Raw genomic sequence first — 17,686 nt, forward strand, 5'->3', positions numbered from 1 at the left:
TCTTTTCGCAGCAGTGCACACGCTAAGCCGCCGCCCTCTGGGAGTGAATCTTAGCTTAGCAGAATTGCGAACGAAGTATTCGCAATATTGCAAAAAGATTTTTCTTTGCAGTTATTGAGTAGCTCCAGACTTACTCTTCCAGTGCGATCAGTTCAGAGCTTGTCGTTCCTGGTTTGACGTCACAAACACACCCAGCGTTCGCCCAGACACTCCCCCGTTTCTCCAGCCACTCCCGCGTTTTTCCCAGAAACGGCAGCGTTTTTTCACACACTCCCATAAAACGGCCAGTTTCCGCCCAGAAACACCCACTTCCTGTAAATCACACTACGATCACCAGAACGAAGAAAAAACCTTGTAATGCCGTGAGTAAAATACCAAACTTCTTAGCAAATTTACTTGGAGCAGCCGCAGTGCGAACATTGCGCATGCGCAGTTAGCGGAAAATCGCACCGATGCGAAGGAAAAGAACGAGCGAACAACTCGGAATGAGGGCCATGGTTTTGCCCAATTGCTAACAAAAATCCTGCTGCGATCAACTTGGAAATACCCCCTTAAATTACACAAAATTGTCAATTCAGTTCCGCTTTAACATATTTACCATTTATCACACAGAATATTAATCAGTCATTAGGAAGCAAACTAAATTAGTTTGTTTTAAATATATTTTTAGTTAAAACATATATACCTATATTACCGTGACCAGATTATCCCTTTTACTTGGGACGCTCATGGATTACACAGGTTCTGTGGCTGGCTGACTACAAGCCTACATTTCAGCTGGTTTTAATCAGCCACAGAACCTGTGTAATCCATGAGCGTCCCAAGTAAAAGGGATAATCTGGTCATGGTAATATAGGTATATATAATATAGGTATATATTATCCCAGGTAAAAGGGATAATATGGTCATTCTACCTATGGGGGCCATTCCGAGTTGATCACTCGCTAGCAACTTTTTGCAGCGCTGCGAACAGATAGTCGCCGCTTATGGGGGAGTGCATTTTTGCTTTGCAAGTGTGCAAACACTTTTGCAGCCAACGGCACGAAAACGTTTTTTGCAATTTCTGAGTAGCTCTGGACTTACTCAGCCGCTGCGATCACTTCAGTCTTTTTGGTCCCGGATTTGACGTCAGACACACGTCCTGCAAACGCTTGGACACGCCTGCGTTTTTGCAAACACTCCCAGAAAACGGTCAGTTGTCACCCACAAACGCCCTCTTTCTGTCAATCACCTCGCGATCAGCTGTACGAATGGATTCTTCGTTAAATCCATCGCCCAGCACCGATCCTCTTTGTAACCGTACGACGCACCTGCACAATGCGGTGCATACGCATGCGCAGTTTTACCGGAAATTAACCTGATCGCAGCGCTGCAAAAAGTTGCTAGCGAGCGATCAACTCGGAATGACCCCCTATATCCTTCCTTGTGGAAGACATCTCTTCATTATGCAGGAATGCCAACAAAGGCACCAGTGGTCCTAGAACAAATGGTTAATAAAAGGCTTGATTGTCATTATTTGTGTTTGTGTGACACAATAGGTTTCCCTTACAGGACGCTGTGCCAGTGAATACACTTTCTCAGCAGCACGCAGACTTTTAAAAAAGTAATACAGGGTTAGAATTCCCCCTGCTCTCAGTGCTGGGCTGCTGTCCGTAATTTTGCTCGCCTAAGACTGCAGGGTAATAAATAGTTAAATAAATTTTTATATCTATACATTTAAATACAGTAAGTAGGCTTTATATTACAGGCTCTCCTACTCTGTTTAACTATTGCATATTATTTACTCTGTGCCCTGTGGGATTTAACTCCCTTGGTGCTGCAGTCACCAGACACTGTTCAGACGCCACAACTAGCTGTAAAAAAAATGAAACATACTCCATCATTAGCTCATCAGTTTCCCTTTCATGGTACCACAGCAAACATGTTTATGAAATGTGGGTTATCTTAGATGTGTGGCAAGGGACCCCAGGCACAACAATGTGCACTAGTGACAAGATGGTGAACTTCTTCATAATTACTCTTTTGGTGAAGGAAACCCTTATTTTGCATTAACAGTGAAATCTTGACTCTTTAATTGCTCTGAAGGGCCAAATTTTTGATGATTCAAATTGATATGCTAGACTCCATGAACTGTGCCAGACTCCATGAACTGTGCCAGGGTAATCCCTCTGTAGGAATGCAATCAATTTGGCGGCTGTCAGTATCCCGGCGGTCAGGATATCGACACCAGAATCCCGACAGCCGACAATGTTGACACCTGGAAACCCGGCGCACAGGGGCTATTCCCACTGGTGAATGTCCACGACTCCCATAGAGTGAGAATAGAACCTGCGGGCTCATCAGCTAGCTCGCAGCGTGGCGAGCGCAGCGAGCCTGCAAAGGGACTCTTAGTGCTCGCCCTGCTGCTGGCATTCTGGCAGGCGGGTTGCCGCTGTCGGGATCTTGACAGCCAGTATCCCAGCCGCCGGTAATTAGTATGTAAACCCCTCTGTAGATAAGTAAGATAGCTGACACCACATGGAATTCATCATCTGAATAAGTCAGCTCAATATGGATCTTTTTGAGTCACTGAAGGAGTGAGCCACTCAGTTCCCTCCACACTTTCCTGTTTACATGTAGTGAAGGAAGGAGCAGTGAAGGAAAGAATGGATACACACATATGATCCTGTCCAATCACAACTCTCACTTGCTGTGATTCCTGAACACAGCTTCATTTCTCCCTCCATGAATGTACAGGTCTGTAACCTCCTGTCAGCAAGAGTGGCCAGCAAAAGGGTGGGACAGAAATTATAGAGGGAGAGATATTAGATGGGGACAGAGATGAGATAGACCGAAGCGTGGATAGGAGAGACCGAATTGAAAGAGGCGGGGTAGGGGAACCCCATGCTGCACATTTCCCTGCTATAATGCCATCAGCCATGGGCTGTTCATGAGAGGTACCTGAGCGTCTTCTCTCACAACACTCCTCACCATTGTCAGGCATGATTATGTCATGCAGCATGATGTCATCACGACTGACATTCTGTGAGGAGAGAGGAGGAGTCCTGTACCGGGTAGGCGTAACCTTAGCTGTCAAGGGTTAACTGTGCTTCTGAGTGTGGCTATGCCCCCCCGTCTGCCAAACTAGATGGCAGTGGCTATTGGCAGACACTACAGTGGAATTGGCAATGGCGCGCAAATGGAGGTTAGTCCACAAAGCAAAAGACTTAAATAAAGGGTGGTTTAATAACCAGGAAGTAATCATGAACAGATAACACAGAGTTAACAGCAGATACAGGTTAAGCAGAGAACTTTAGGGTTATACTAGGCATTATGGTGCGCCAGGTATTGTATACTGTATATTGAGAGTAACAGTGGTGGCAAATGGGTTTGATTAATATGTATAAGCGGCACAGTCACAGTGGTGGTGATGGCACAGTGTAATGTTGGGTCTCATGGGGTTCCCCATGCTGGGAGATACTCAGGGTCACGTACGATGCTGCAGTGGGACAGAGAGGAAAGATGTGGCAAGGTGCCGTGCATACACAGAAAGTGCAAGTTGGTGGTCACGCCTTTGTGGGGGGCCATGCAGGGTCCTACTGAGTGGTGAAGGTTGAGCATGCCTCTAGCATTGGTGGGGTGACTGCAGCTGCTTCCACAGGCAGCAGTACCCTGGGCAATAGCCCTGCCAGCTTGCCCCTTGAATCACCCCTGTAGGGAGGTGGCATTATATTAGACATTATGGGGCCCACATTTGTGCGTTGCTTTGGTTTTAAAACTGGTGGTTTAAGATAATTCTGTTTGATGTGGGGCTTGGCTTTTAGAAAATCTCACAGTTTCAAAAGAGCACATCAAAGCATATAAATAGATACCCACCGCCATCTTGTTTTATGACTGTGCTTGTTCCCAACTATAAAGCGCTGCGCGATATAAGTAAATTTACAATTAATAAATACAATAAAATTAGTAGATTGAAAAATAATTAATCATTCACAAATCATCTAGCAAACCAGTGATTATGATTTCTAAATGTATGATATGTATCACTTATGTTTAAATAAATATTTTGTTTAACTTTGCCTGCATTTTCAGTACTTCACCTTACGAGGCCCCATAATGGTACTTTACAGCAGGGGGCAATATGTACAGTATCACGCATACTCAGTGTTGGACTGGAGCATTAAGGGCCCACCGGGGAATGCAGTGGTAGGGGCCCATGTTTAGGGATGTGGTCAGTCTCCAGAGGGGGTGTGGCCTGCCGTTACAGTGGATTGCCTAACCATTAGTGAGTGCATGGGCTGGGCCCCTTGACAAATACATAAATACTTCTAGTGAGTGCATGATAATGTACCAGATAAATATTGGCAATGCACTGTAGAGAATACATTATAGTCCTGTGCAGTATAAGGTAACATATGTATAATGTATAATTCATGTGCACAGTCTGGAACCTTATCACTAGAGGAGGATGAGGGCCCCAAGGCAGTGGGGCCCACCGGTGGTTTCCCCTGTACCCCTGTGGGCCAGTCCGAACCTGCGGATAGTATTAAGTAAGAGTAGTACATCAGCACGCCTACAGTACTTATTATTTAGAACTCTCTTAACAGATAACCAGGTATGTTTATACTTTATATAGTATCACACATGTGCAGCTATTTATTTCACCTGTAAGTTTGCAAGACAATATGGAAAAATGTTCTGCTAGGTAAATACTTTAAAACTGTCTGCTAACAGATCTGCTGCTATGATCTTTTTCAATAAGGTATTTATGTCCTTCTCCAGGTTTTCCACTTCGTTTACATCATAGTGACTTGTTGCAAATGGAATGTGGGATATCAATAATGCGTCAGATAACTCATACATAAATGCAGTAATAATATTGCCTGATGAGATATTACAATACACTTCAGGAGCTAAAGATTACATAGTTGAAATATTTTAGCAGGAGTCTGATAGTCGCTGCCTACAGGGGGAGTATATTTCCACTGTGCAAGTGTGCGAACGCATGTGTAGCAGAGCTGTACAAACAGATTTTGTGCAGTCTCTGCGCAGCCCAGGACTTACTCAGCCGCTGCGATCACATCAGCCTGTCCGGGACCGGAATTGACGTCAGACACCCCCCCTGCAAACGCATGGACATGCCTGACACTCCCTGAAAACGGTCAGTTGACACCCACAAACGCCTTCTTCCTGCCAATCTCCTTGCGATCGCCCGTGCGAACGGATCCTTCACACAAACCCATCGCTGAGCAGCGATCCGCTTTGTACCTGAGCGACGCGCCTGTGCATTGCGGTGCATACACATGCGCAGTTTGGGCCTAATCGCCCGCTGTGCGAAAACGCACAGCAGCGATCTGGTCTGAATTACATCCATAGTCCTGCAAAATGGATAGATTTAACACCACCTTGTATAGTGACAGTAATCATACTTTGCCAAGTTCCAATGAAGCATGGTGACCCCCACGCACTGTGGCCGCACACCCTTCTCTTCCTGAGCCCAGCATTTTTAATGGCAGCCGAGTCACAATAGAATGCATGCTGCTCAGTATAGGAGGATAGAAATAAAAAGCACATTGACAGCCTCAGATGAACCAATAATACAAGGATGGTTCAAGGTAACAAGACCTCTCACATGTGTAATGTTCTCCATTTCATTCTAATTTCCCACCAGGCCAGAGCAGGTAGACCACTGCTTCCCCTTACAGCGCCTCATATCAGTCATACCGTCCCAACATCAGTTGTAAGATGGCAGGACTGGGGGAAACATGGCAAACATTAAGATGTGTCTAAAGGGCACATCAGCAACTGCAATTCATTGCCAACTTGTGGAGGGGTATGGTGATAACGTCATGTCACCAAAACTGGTTTGGGTTTGGTGCGCTTTCTTTGATAACGACAGAACAGATTTCAAGATGAGAAGCGATCTGGCCAGCCAAGCACGTCCTGTCAATGATAGGTACGCACATGACAGAGCTTTGATTGTGTTGTATAAATGCAAACTCCAAAGTCACAGGACCTAATTCAGAGATGGGCGCAATGCTGATATCGGACGCAGTGGAGCTTTTCTTTGCCACAGTGTATGCATCTGAGTCGCACTGCACATGTGCCGCAATGGTCTTGTAAGAGTGGTTGCAGTGAGGATTTATATGCAAAGTGATTGACTGTCAAGGAGCGCTTGTTGGTTGTAATGGAGTGGCCACTCAAATAGAGGTGTCTCGCGACTATTTCGGGATTGTGTCACAACTTGAAACTGCAATCCTGTACAGGGCCATTTTAACATATAGGCCCACTGGGCAGCTGCCCAGGGCCCCACAATTCTCAGGGGCCTTTGAGCAGCGGCAGGTGGTGGTCACACAGTCAGAGCGATGAGGCAGCATACTGACCTGCCTTCCAGCCTGCAGCCAGACAGTGAATGACTGTCAGCATTCTTATTGGTCGATGGCTGGAGCTATCCACCAATCAGAGTACTAACAGCCATTCACTGTACTGTAGCAAGTGGACAGATGGTGCAGTACTGCAGGAGGGGCATGTTATGATTTTTTTTTATTTAGTTCCTGTTAATGGGTGAGCAGGGGCCCATATGCATTGCTTTGCCCAGGGCCTACAATCCTGTTAAGACAGCCCTGATCCTATATACAGTTACTTCCAACAGCCAGGCTGCGCCACCATAGGTTAACTCAGAAGGTCAGTGATCAATCTTTGTGCATCCGATGGTGGCATCTCTAGTCGGCATATCAGCATCAATCTCAGTGGCTGCAGCGTTTGTCTATTTTCACACAACCAATGCGGATGGGATCATAGTTGTAACTGCATTTGCATCCATCTGTCAATCAAGGCATTAGTCCATTCCATGTTCTTAAATACCATAGAAAGAGTAAATTTTGTTCTCAGATGTGCTTTAGAGATTGTAAAACATCTGGTACTGTAAGTGACAATACTAGTATTTTCACTACATATAATAAAAGGAAGTTCCCTATTTCACAAGCATAAAAGTTTTATTAATTAGTAGGGATGCAGTTAAGATCCCAGCTGTTGGAATCCTGAGGGGGGTGGTGGTCAGCAGAAGACGGAGCCATTATCCAGCTCCCTAACTTGGGATGATGTATGAAAAAAACTCTGTAAATTGTAGAGATGAGCGGGTTCGGTTTCTCTGAATCCGAACCCGCCAGAACTTCATGTTTTTTTTCACGGGTCCGAGCGACTCGGATCTTCCCGCCTTGCTCGGTTAACCCGAGCGCGCCCGAACGTCATCATGACGCTGTCGGATTCTCGCGAGGCTCGGATTCTATCGCGAGACTCGGATTCTATATAAGGAGCCGCGCGTCGCCGCCATTTTCACACGTGCATTGAGATTGATAGGGAGAGGACGTGGCTGGCGTCCTCTCCGTTTAGAATAGATTAGAGAGACACTTGATTTACTAATTTTGGGGAGCATTAGGAGTACTCAGTACAGTGCAGAGTTTTGCTGATAGTGACCACCAGTTTTATTTATAATCCGTTCTCTGCCTGAAAAAAGCGATACACAGCACACAGTGACTCAGTCACATACCATATCTGTGTGCACTGCTCAGGCTCAGGCCAGTGTGCTGCATCATCTATTATCTATATATAATATTATATATATCTGTCTGACTGCTCAGCTCACACAGCTTATAATTGTGGGGGAGACTGGGGAGCACTACTGCAGTGCCAGTTATAGGTTATAGCAGGAGCCAGGAGTACATAATATATTATATAGTGAGTGACCACCAGACACACAGTGCAGTTTATTTAATATATCCGTTCTCTGCCTGAAAAAAGCGATACACACAGTGACTCAGTCAGTCACATACCATATCTGTGTGCACTGCTCAGGCTCAGGCCAGTGTGCTGCATCATCTATATATATTATATATCTGTCTGACTGCTCAGCTCACACAGCTTATAATTGTGGGGGAGACTGGGGAGCACTACTGCAGTGCCAGTTATAGGTTATAGCAGGAGCCAGGAGTACATAATATTATATTAAAATTAAACAGTGCACACTTTTGCTGCAGGAGTGCCACTGCCAGTGTGACTAGTGACCAGTGACCTGACCACCAGTATATATAATATTAGTAGTATACTATCTCTTTATCAACCAGTCTATATTAGCAGCAGACACAGTACAGTGCGGTAGTTCACGGCTGTGGCTACCTCTGTGTCGGCACTCGGCAGCCCGTCCATAATTGTATATACCACCTAACCGTGGTTTTTTTTTCTTTCTTTATACATACATACTAGTTACGAGTATACTATCTCTTTATCAACCAGTCTATATTAGCAGCAGACACAGTACAGTGCGGTAGTTCACGGCTGTGGCTACCTCTGTGTCGGCACTCGGCAGCCCGTCCATAATTGTATATACCACCTAACCGTGGTTTTTTTTTCTTTCTTTATACATACATACTAGTTACGAGTATACTATCTCTTTATCAACCAGTCTATATATTAGCAGCAGACACAGTACAGTGCGGTAGTTCACGGCTGTGGCTACCTCTGTGTCGGCACTCGGCAGCCCGTCCATAATTGTATATACCACCTAACCGTGTTTTTTTTTTTCTTTCTTTATACATACATACTAGTTACGAGTATACTATCTCTTTATCAACCAGTCTATATATTAGCAGCAGACACAGTACAGTGCGGTAGTTCACGGCTGTGGCTACCTCTGTGTCGGCACTCGGCAGCCCGTCCATAATTGTATATACCACCTAACCGTGGTTTTTTTCTCTTTCTTTATACATACATACTAGTTACGAGTATACTATCTCTTTATCAACCAGTCTATATATTAGCAGCAGACACAGTACAGTGCGGTAGTTCACGGCTGTGGCTACCTCTGTGTCGGCACTCGGCAGCCCGTCCATAATTGTATATACCACCTAACCGTGGTTTTTTTTTCTTTCTTTATACATACATACTAGTTACGAGTATACTATCTCTTTATCAACCAGTCTATATATTAGCAGCAGACACAGTACAGTGCGGTAGTTCACGGCTGTGGCTACCTCTGTGTCGGCACTCGGCAGCCCGTCCATAATTGTATATACCACCTAACCGTGGTTTTTTTTTCTTTCTTTATACATACATACTAGTTACGAGTATACTATCTCTTTATCAACCAGTCTATATATTAGCAGCAGACACAGTACAGTGCGGTAGTTCACGGCTGTGGCTACCTCTGTGTCGGCACTCGGCAGCCCGTCCATAATTGTATATACCACCTAACCGTGGTTTTTTTTTCTTTCTTTATACATACATACTAGTTACGAGTATACTATCTCTTTATCAACCAGTCTATATATTAGCAGCAGACACAGTACAGTGCGGTAGTTCACGGCTGTGGCTACCTCTGTGTCGGCACTCGGCAGCCCGTCCATAATTGTATATACCACCTAACCGTGGGTTTTTTTTCTTTCTTTATACATACATACTAGTTACGAGTATACTATCTCTTTATCAACCAGTCTATATATTAGCAGCAGACACAGTACAGTGCGGTAGTTCACGGCTGTGGCTACCTCTGTGTCGGCACTCGGCAGCCCGTCCATAATTGTATATACCACCTAACCGTGGTTTTTTTTTCTTTCTTTATACATACATACTAGTTACGAGTATACTATCTCTTTATCAACCAGTCTATATATTAGCAGCAGACACAGTACAGTGCGGTAGTTCACGGCTGTGGCTACCTCTGTGTCGGCACTCGGCAGCCCGTCCATAATTGTATACTAGTATCCAATCCATCCATCTCCATTGTTTACCTGAGGTGCCTTTTAGTTGTGCCTATTAAAATATGGAGAACAAAAATGTTGAGGTTCCAAAATTAGGGAAAGATCAAGATCCACTTCCACCTCGTGCTGAAGCTGCTGCCACTAGTCATGGCCGAGACGATGAAATGCCAGCAACGTCGTCTGCCAAGGCCGATGCCCAATGTCATAGTACAGAGCATGTCAAATCCAAAACACCAAATATCAGTAAAAAAAGGACTCCAAAACCTAAAATAAAATTGTCGGAGGAGAAGCGTAAACTTGCCAATATGCCATTTACCACACGGAGTGGCAAGGAACGGCTGAGGCCCTGGCCTATGTTCATGGCTAGTGGTTCAGCTTCACATGAGGATGGAAGCACTCAGCCTCTCGCTAGAAAAATGAAAAGACTCAAGCTGGCAAAAGCAGCACAGCAAAGAACTGTGCATTCTTCGAAATCCCAAATCCACAAGGAGAGTCCAATTGTGTCGGTTGCGATGCCTGACCTTCCCAACACTGGACGTGAAGAGCATGCGCCTTCCACCATTTGCACGCCCCCTGCAAGTGCTGGAAGGAGCACCCGCAGTCCAGTTCCTGATAGTCAGATTGAAGATGTCAGTGTTGAAGTACACCAGGATGAGGAGGATATGGGTGTTGCTGGCGCTGGGGAGGAAATTGACCAGGAGGATTCTGATGGTGAGGTGGTTTGTTTAAGTCAGGCACCCGGGGAGACACCTGTTGTCCGTGGGAGGAATATGGCCGTTGACATGCCAGGTGAAAATACCAAAAAAATCAGCTCTTCGGTGTGGAGGTATTTCACCAGAAATGCGGACAACAGGTGTCAAGCCGTGTGTTCCCTTTGTCAAGCTGTAATAAGTAGGGGTAAGGACGTTAACCACCTCGGAACATCCTCCCTTATACGTCACCTGCAGCGCATTCATAATAAGTCAGTGACAAGTTCAAAAACTTTGGGTGACAGCGGAAGCAGTCCACTGACCAGTAAATCCCTTCCTCTTGTAACCAAGCTCACGCAAACCACCCCACCAACTCCCTCAGTGTCAATTTCCTCCTTCCCCAGGAATGCCAATAGTCCTACAGGCCATGTCACTGGCAATTCTGACGAGTCCTCTCCTGCCTGGGATTCCTCCGATGCATCCTTGCGTGTAACGCCTACTGCTGCTGGCGCTGCTGTTGTTGCCGCTGGGAGTCGATGGTCATCCCAGAGGGGAAGTCGTAAGCCCACTTGTACTACTTCCAGTAAGCAATTGACTGTTCAACAGTCCTTTGCGAGGAAGATGAAATATCACAGCAGTCATCCTACTGCAAAGCGGATAACTGAGGCCTTGGCATCCTGGGTGGTGAGAAACGTGGTTCCGGTATCCATCATTACTGCAGAGCCAACTAGAGACTTGTTGGAGGAACTGTGTCCCCGGTACCAAATACCATCTAGGTTCCATTTCTCTAGGCAGGCGATACCGAAAATGTACACAGACCTCAGAAAAAGAGTCACCAGTGTCCTAAAAAATGCAGCTGTACCCAATGTCCACTTAACCACGGACATGTGGACAAGTGGAGCAGGGCAGGGTCAGGACTATATGACTGTGACAGCCCACTGGGTAGATGTATGGACTCCCGCCGCAAGAACAGCAGCGGCGGCACCAGTAGCAGCATCTCGCAAACGCCAACTCTTTCCTAGGCAGGCTACGCTTTGTATCACCGCTTTCCAGAATACGCACACAGCTGAAAACCTCTTACGGCAACTGAGGAAGATCATCGCGGAATGGCTTACCCCAATTGGACTCTCCTGTGGATTTGTGGCATCGGACAACGCCAGCAATATTGTGTGTGCATTAAATATGGGCAAATTCCAGCACGTCCCATGTTTTGCACATACCTTGAATTTGGTGGTGCAGAATTTTTTAAAAAACGACAGGGGCGTGCAAGAGATGCTGTCGGTGGCCAGAAAAATTGCGGGACACTTTCGGCGTACAGGCACCACGTACAGAAGACTGGAGCACCACCAAAAACTACTGAACCTGCCCTGCCATCATCTGAAGCAAGAAGTGGTAACGAGGTGGAATTCAACCCTCTATATGCTTCAGAGGTTGGAGGAGCAGCAAAAGGCCATTCAAGCCTATACAATTGAGCATGATATAGTAGGTGGAATGCACCTGTCTCAAGTGCAATGGAGAATGATTTCAACGTTGTGCAAGGTTCTGATGCCCTTTGAACTTGCCACACGTGAAGTCAGTTCAGACACTGCCAGCCTGAGTCAGGTCATTCCCCTCATCAGGCTTTTGCAGAAGAAGCTGGAGGCATTGAAGAAGGAGCTAAAAGGGAGCGATTCCGCTAGGCATGTGGGACTTGTGGATGCAGCCCTTAATTCGCTTAACAAGGATTCACGGGTGGTCAATCTGTTGAAATCAGAGCACTACATTTTGGCCACCGTGCTCGATCCTAGATTTAAAGCCTACCTTGGATCTCTCTTTCCGGCAGACACAGGTCTGCTGGGGTTGAAAGACCTGCTGGTGACAAAATTGTCAAGTCAAGCGGAACGCGACCTGTCAACATCTCCTCCTTCACATTCTCCCGCAACTGGGGGTGCGAGGAAAAGGCTCAGAATTCCGAGCCCACCCGCTGGCGGTGATGCAGGGCAGTCTGGAGCGACTGCTGATGCTGACATCTGGTCCGGACTGAAGGACCTGACAACGATTACGGACATGTCGTCTACTGTCACTGCATATGATTCTCTCAACATTGATAGAATGGTGGAGGATTATATGAGTGACCGCATCCAAGTAGGCACGTCACACAGTCCGTACTTATACTGGCAGGAAAAAGAGGCAATTTGGAGGCCCTTGCACAAACTGGCTTTATTCTACCTAAGTTGCCCTCCCACAAGTGTGTACTCCGAAAGAGTGTTTAGTGCCGCCGCTCACCTTGTCAGCAATCGGCGTACGAGGTTACATCCAGAAAATGTGGAGAAGATGATGTTCATTAAAATGAATTATAATCAATTCCTCCGCGGAGACATTGACCAGCAGCAATTGCCTCCACAAAGTACACAGGGAGCTGAGATGGTGGATTCCAGTGGGGACGAATTGATAATCTGTGAGGAGGGGGATGTACACGGTGATATATCGGAGGGTGAAGATGAGGTGGACATCTTGCCTCTGTAGAGCCAGTTTGTGCAAGGAGAGATTAATTGCTTCTTTTTTGGGGGGGGTCCAAACCAACCCGTCATATCAGTCACAGTCGTGTGGCAGACCCTGTCACTGAAATGATGGGTTGGTTAAAGTGTGCATGTCCTGTTTTGTTTATACAACATAAGGGTGGGTGGGAGGGCCCAAGGACAATTCCATCTTGCACCTCTTTTTTCTTTTCTTTTTCTTTGCATCATGTGCTGATTGGGGAGGGTTTTTTGGAAGGGACATCCTGCGTGACACTGCAGTGCCACTCCTAGATGGGCCCGGTGTTTGTGTCGGCCACTAGGGTCGCTAATCTTACTCACACAGTCAGCTACCTCATTGCGCCTCTTTTTTTCTTTGCGTCATGTGCTGTTTGGGGAGGGTTTTTTGGAAGGGACATCCTGCGTGACACTGCAGTGCCACTCCTAGATGGGCCCGGTGTTTGTGTCGGCCACTAGGGTCGCTAATCTTACTCACACAGCTACCTCATTGCGCCTCTTTTTTTCTTTGCGTCATGTGCTGTTTGGGGAGGGTTTTTTGGAAGGGACATCCTGCGTGACACTGCAGTGCCACTCCTAGATGGGCCCGGTGTTTGTGTCGGCCACTAGGGTCGCTTATCTTACTCACACAGCGACCTCGGTGCAAATTTTAGGACTGAAAATAATATTGTGAGGTGTGAGGTATTCAGAATAGACTGAAAATGAGTGTAAATTATGGTTTTTGAGGTTAATAATACTTTGGGATCAAAATGACCCCCAAATTCTATGATTTAAGCTGTTTTTTAGTGTTTTTGGAAAAAAACACCCGAATCCAAAACACACCCGAATCCGACAAAAATAATTCGGTGAGGTTTTGCCAAAACGCGTTTGAACCCAAAACACGGCCGCGGAACCGAACCCAAAACCAAAACACAAAACCCGAAAAATTTCAGGCGCTCATCTCTAGTAAATTGTAGAGTGATTAGGGAGGGCAGGGCTGCATATCATTATCCTCTCCCTTGGTGCATATGCTACAGCACACCACCTGCTTCCCTTTTGATGGCCACTTCTCCACACAGCCTCGGCAGGACCTACTTGGCTGCCGCTTTCTGAACACTGCTGTGGCAAGAAAACCAGATCAGATCTCCAACATTTAAGATAGGGAATAGGGAGTTATGGGTATAGCACAATAATAAGCCAGCTGTGGAACTCCAGCTACTGTGAAACTGGCCATTGAGCATGCGCAGTAGTGATTAGTAGCCAGAACATGGTGGGTGCCATGTTACTATAGACCTGTGCAGTAGACTCTGGCACAATTCCATTCTACTGTGCCATAGACAGGAGTGGTCCACCCAGAATCTGCACACCGCCCCCCTCCTCTGTTAAAACGCCTCTGATTTGGACCTCTGTGTTTTGGGCAAGTGTTTTTCTATTAAACTTCTAGGTGTCTGAAGTATCCAACTAATTGCACAGCCCAATGCCTTACATTGTGCCTAGGGAGGCAAAATCCAGGATCGGGAGGTATCCCGGGATTTAGGCAAAAAATGGCCGGGACTCAATGCCGGGATTGGAAGTGTTAATCCCGGGGATTGCGGGATTTACCTACCCCATTGTATTTTTTTATGCTGGGCAGCGTTGAGCATCCTCAGGAGGATCAGACGCTGCCTGGTTCCTTCCTTCCGGCTCCCCCTGCCCCCAGCAGTGCGTACATGATATCAGAGGTCATGCTGTGCAGGCTGCCGCCAGCCGCCAGTGCCACCTGGACCACACCTCACCGCCCGCAGCCCACAAGCCCTCCCACCCACAGTGGTGAGTATGCCGCCAGTCGCCAGGACCGTACCTCACAGCCCGCAGCCCACGAGCCGGCTCCCAACCACAATGGTGAGTATTTGTGTGGGCTGGGCAGGTCTTCAACCCAATCCCGGGTATCCCGGGAATCCCAGGATTGACCATTTTTCAATCCCGATACCCGGGATTGAAAAAAAGGTCCGGGATTGGCCTCCCTAATTGTGCCCTGTATTTTGTAGTCTCTTATCTAATAGAGTTTTTATTTTATTTTAAATTGAGGCTGTTGCTCCCAGGGTTCATAGTCACATATACACATCAAATGACTATTATGGTGAGACACGCTGCCATATTTATAATGGGTGTAGTGTGTACAGTGCACATGCACTCCTGAGTCTAAGGGGGCCCACGCTGCACCCATTTCTTGAATACTTACCCCTCCGGAGTCACGCTCCGACACCAGCTTAGCTGAAGAAATCATTGGAGACATATCCGCCACGCCATTTTCCCAGAGATATGCACATGCGCATTAGTTTGAGCCCTCTAGTGCACAGATTCTACAGTGCCGTCGGCAGAGAGGAGGGTGCCCACACAGAGGAGGCTGCACATGGGCCTTCTCTTCTCTTAAAACGCCCCAGGTGAGACATGTTGTGTATGATTGTTCTTCATAAGATGAGAACCTTAGGCCCGATTCTCAGTTGGGAGTAAAGTAAGAGAGCAAATGGACAAACCATGCTGCAATGCAAGGTATGCAAATACATTTATGTATTTATTTTGCATGCAGGCCCGGCGCTACCCGCTCAGCAAAGGGATGCAGTGCAGGTAGGCGCCAGGGAGGAAAGGTGCTTTCCCTGCACTGCATCCCCGCTGCTGCGCCATCCTGTCCCCCTCTGCTGCCGGCTGCTGTGCCTGTCACTGTATGACAAGCAGCGGCGCCGGCAGATTAAAGCCTCCTCTCCCTTTTACATTCTCTACGGTAACAGTTCTCCTCCCCCAGGCAGCGCTAACATACACTTGCTCCGCCTCTTTTTCGCCGCGGCAACTCAGACATCCCAAGCTGTGGCATGTGCGCATGCACAAGAAAATAGCAAAGGGGGAGCGCGGCATCAGCAACGCTGAGACCTGAGTTGCCACGGCGGAGCAAGTGTAATACCAGCGAGGGGAAGCCCAGGGACAAAACAACAGGGAGCGTATGGCAGCGCTGGCTGGGGGAGGAGAACTGTTACCATGGAGAATGTCAAAGGGAGCGCAGTGAAGGCAGCTGAGTACATCCTGCCCTAACTGATCGGACGAAGGGGGCGGAGCTTCACGGACGAAAAGGGGGCGGGGCTACACAGAACCAGAAGACTGCAGTACCACAGAGGAGCGGGAAGATCCTCTTCAAATGTAAGTAGTCTCTCTCTCCCCCCCTCCCTCTCCCTTCCTCCCTACCAACTTGACACTTGCCTGCCGTACTGTATAAAATGGGGACACCTGCCTGCCGTACTGTATAAAATGGGGACACGTGCCTGCGTAATGTGTAAAATGGGGACTCTCACCTGCGTAATGTGTAAAATAGGGACACTTGCCTGTGTAATGTGTAAAATGGGGACTCTCGCTTGCGTAATGTGTAAAATGGGGACACTTGCCTGTGTAATGTGTAAACTGTGGACTCTCGCCTGCATAATGTGTACAATGGGGGCACTTGCCTGACGTACTGTGCAAAATGGGGACTCTTGCCTACTGTAATGTGTAAAATGGGGACTCTTGCCTGCGTAATGTGTAAAATGGGGACTCTCGCCTGCGTAATGTGTAAAATGGGGACACTTGCCTGCCGTACTGTGTAAAATGAGGACTCTCGCCTGCGTAATGTGTAAAATGGGGACTCTCGCCTGCCGTACTGTGTAAAATGGGGACTCTTGCCTGCGTAATGTGTAAAATGGCGACTCTTGCCTGCCGTACTGTGTAAAATGGGGACTCTCGCCTGCGTAATGTGAAAAATGGGGACACTTGCCTTCCGTACTGTGTACAATGGGGAGTCTTGCCTGCGTAATGTGTAAAATGGGGACTCTCGCCTGCGTTATGTGTAAAATGGGGACTCTTGCCTGCCGTACTGTGTAAAATGGGGACTCTCGCCTGCTGTACTGTGTAAAATGGGGACACTTGCCTGCCGCACCGTGTAAAATGGGGACACTTGCCTGCCGCACTGTGCAAAATGGGGACACTTGCCTGCCGCACTGTGTAAAATGGGGACACTTGCCTGCCGCACTGTGTAAAATGGGGACTCTTGCCTGCCGTAATGTGTAAACTGGGGACTTTTGATGTTTGTTTTTTTCCCCCTGTGGTGGCCGTGATGATATCAGATGAGACCACGCCCATATCAATGAGGCCACGCCCCCTTGCCGGGAGCGCGCCCATGCTTTTTCTTTTTATAGCTATGGGGGGGGGGCGCTTTTTTTAAATGTAAATGGGGGGGGGGGGGGGCGCATTTTTAAATCTCGCACTGGGAGCCAAATTGGCTAGAAACAGCCCTGGACCACATCCTTTTATTCAGCGGCGCTGTCCCTTTGTAAAGTATGGGAGGGCGCAAATTTATAGTTTGCAGGAGGGCGCCGAACACCCTAGCACCGGCCCTGTTTGCATGCATGGTAAATTCCTTCTGCTTTTTTTATGTAACCCACAAATGTTGAATAGCTTTATTTTTAAACATTAGTGTACAGGGTAGTACTCAAGAAGAGGGGTACACTCCAATACACTGCTGTTTAGATTTGAGTTTGGACACGCCACATACAAATCTAAATTTCTCTCCACATTTCAAATATCTCCCACAAGCAGTGCAGCAAGGTTTTGTCATAGTACACAGTTACTTGCTTCTTATGCTTTATTCCCAACTCAGAATCAGACCCCTTATCCCCTGTTACACCACACCCTCCAAAACAATTTTAATTACTAGTCTTCGCTTCTGTTTTAGTCAAGTAACAAAATAGCATTTGGGGCACATTAGATG

The sequence above is a fragment of the Pseudophryne corroboree genome, chromosome 6, assembly GCF_028390025.1.
Source record: "Pseudophryne corroboree isolate aPseCor3 chromosome 6, aPseCor3.hap2, whole genome shotgun sequence".
Lineage (NCBI taxonomy): Eukaryota > Metazoa > Chordata > Amphibia > Anura > Myobatrachidae > Pseudophryne > Pseudophryne corroboree.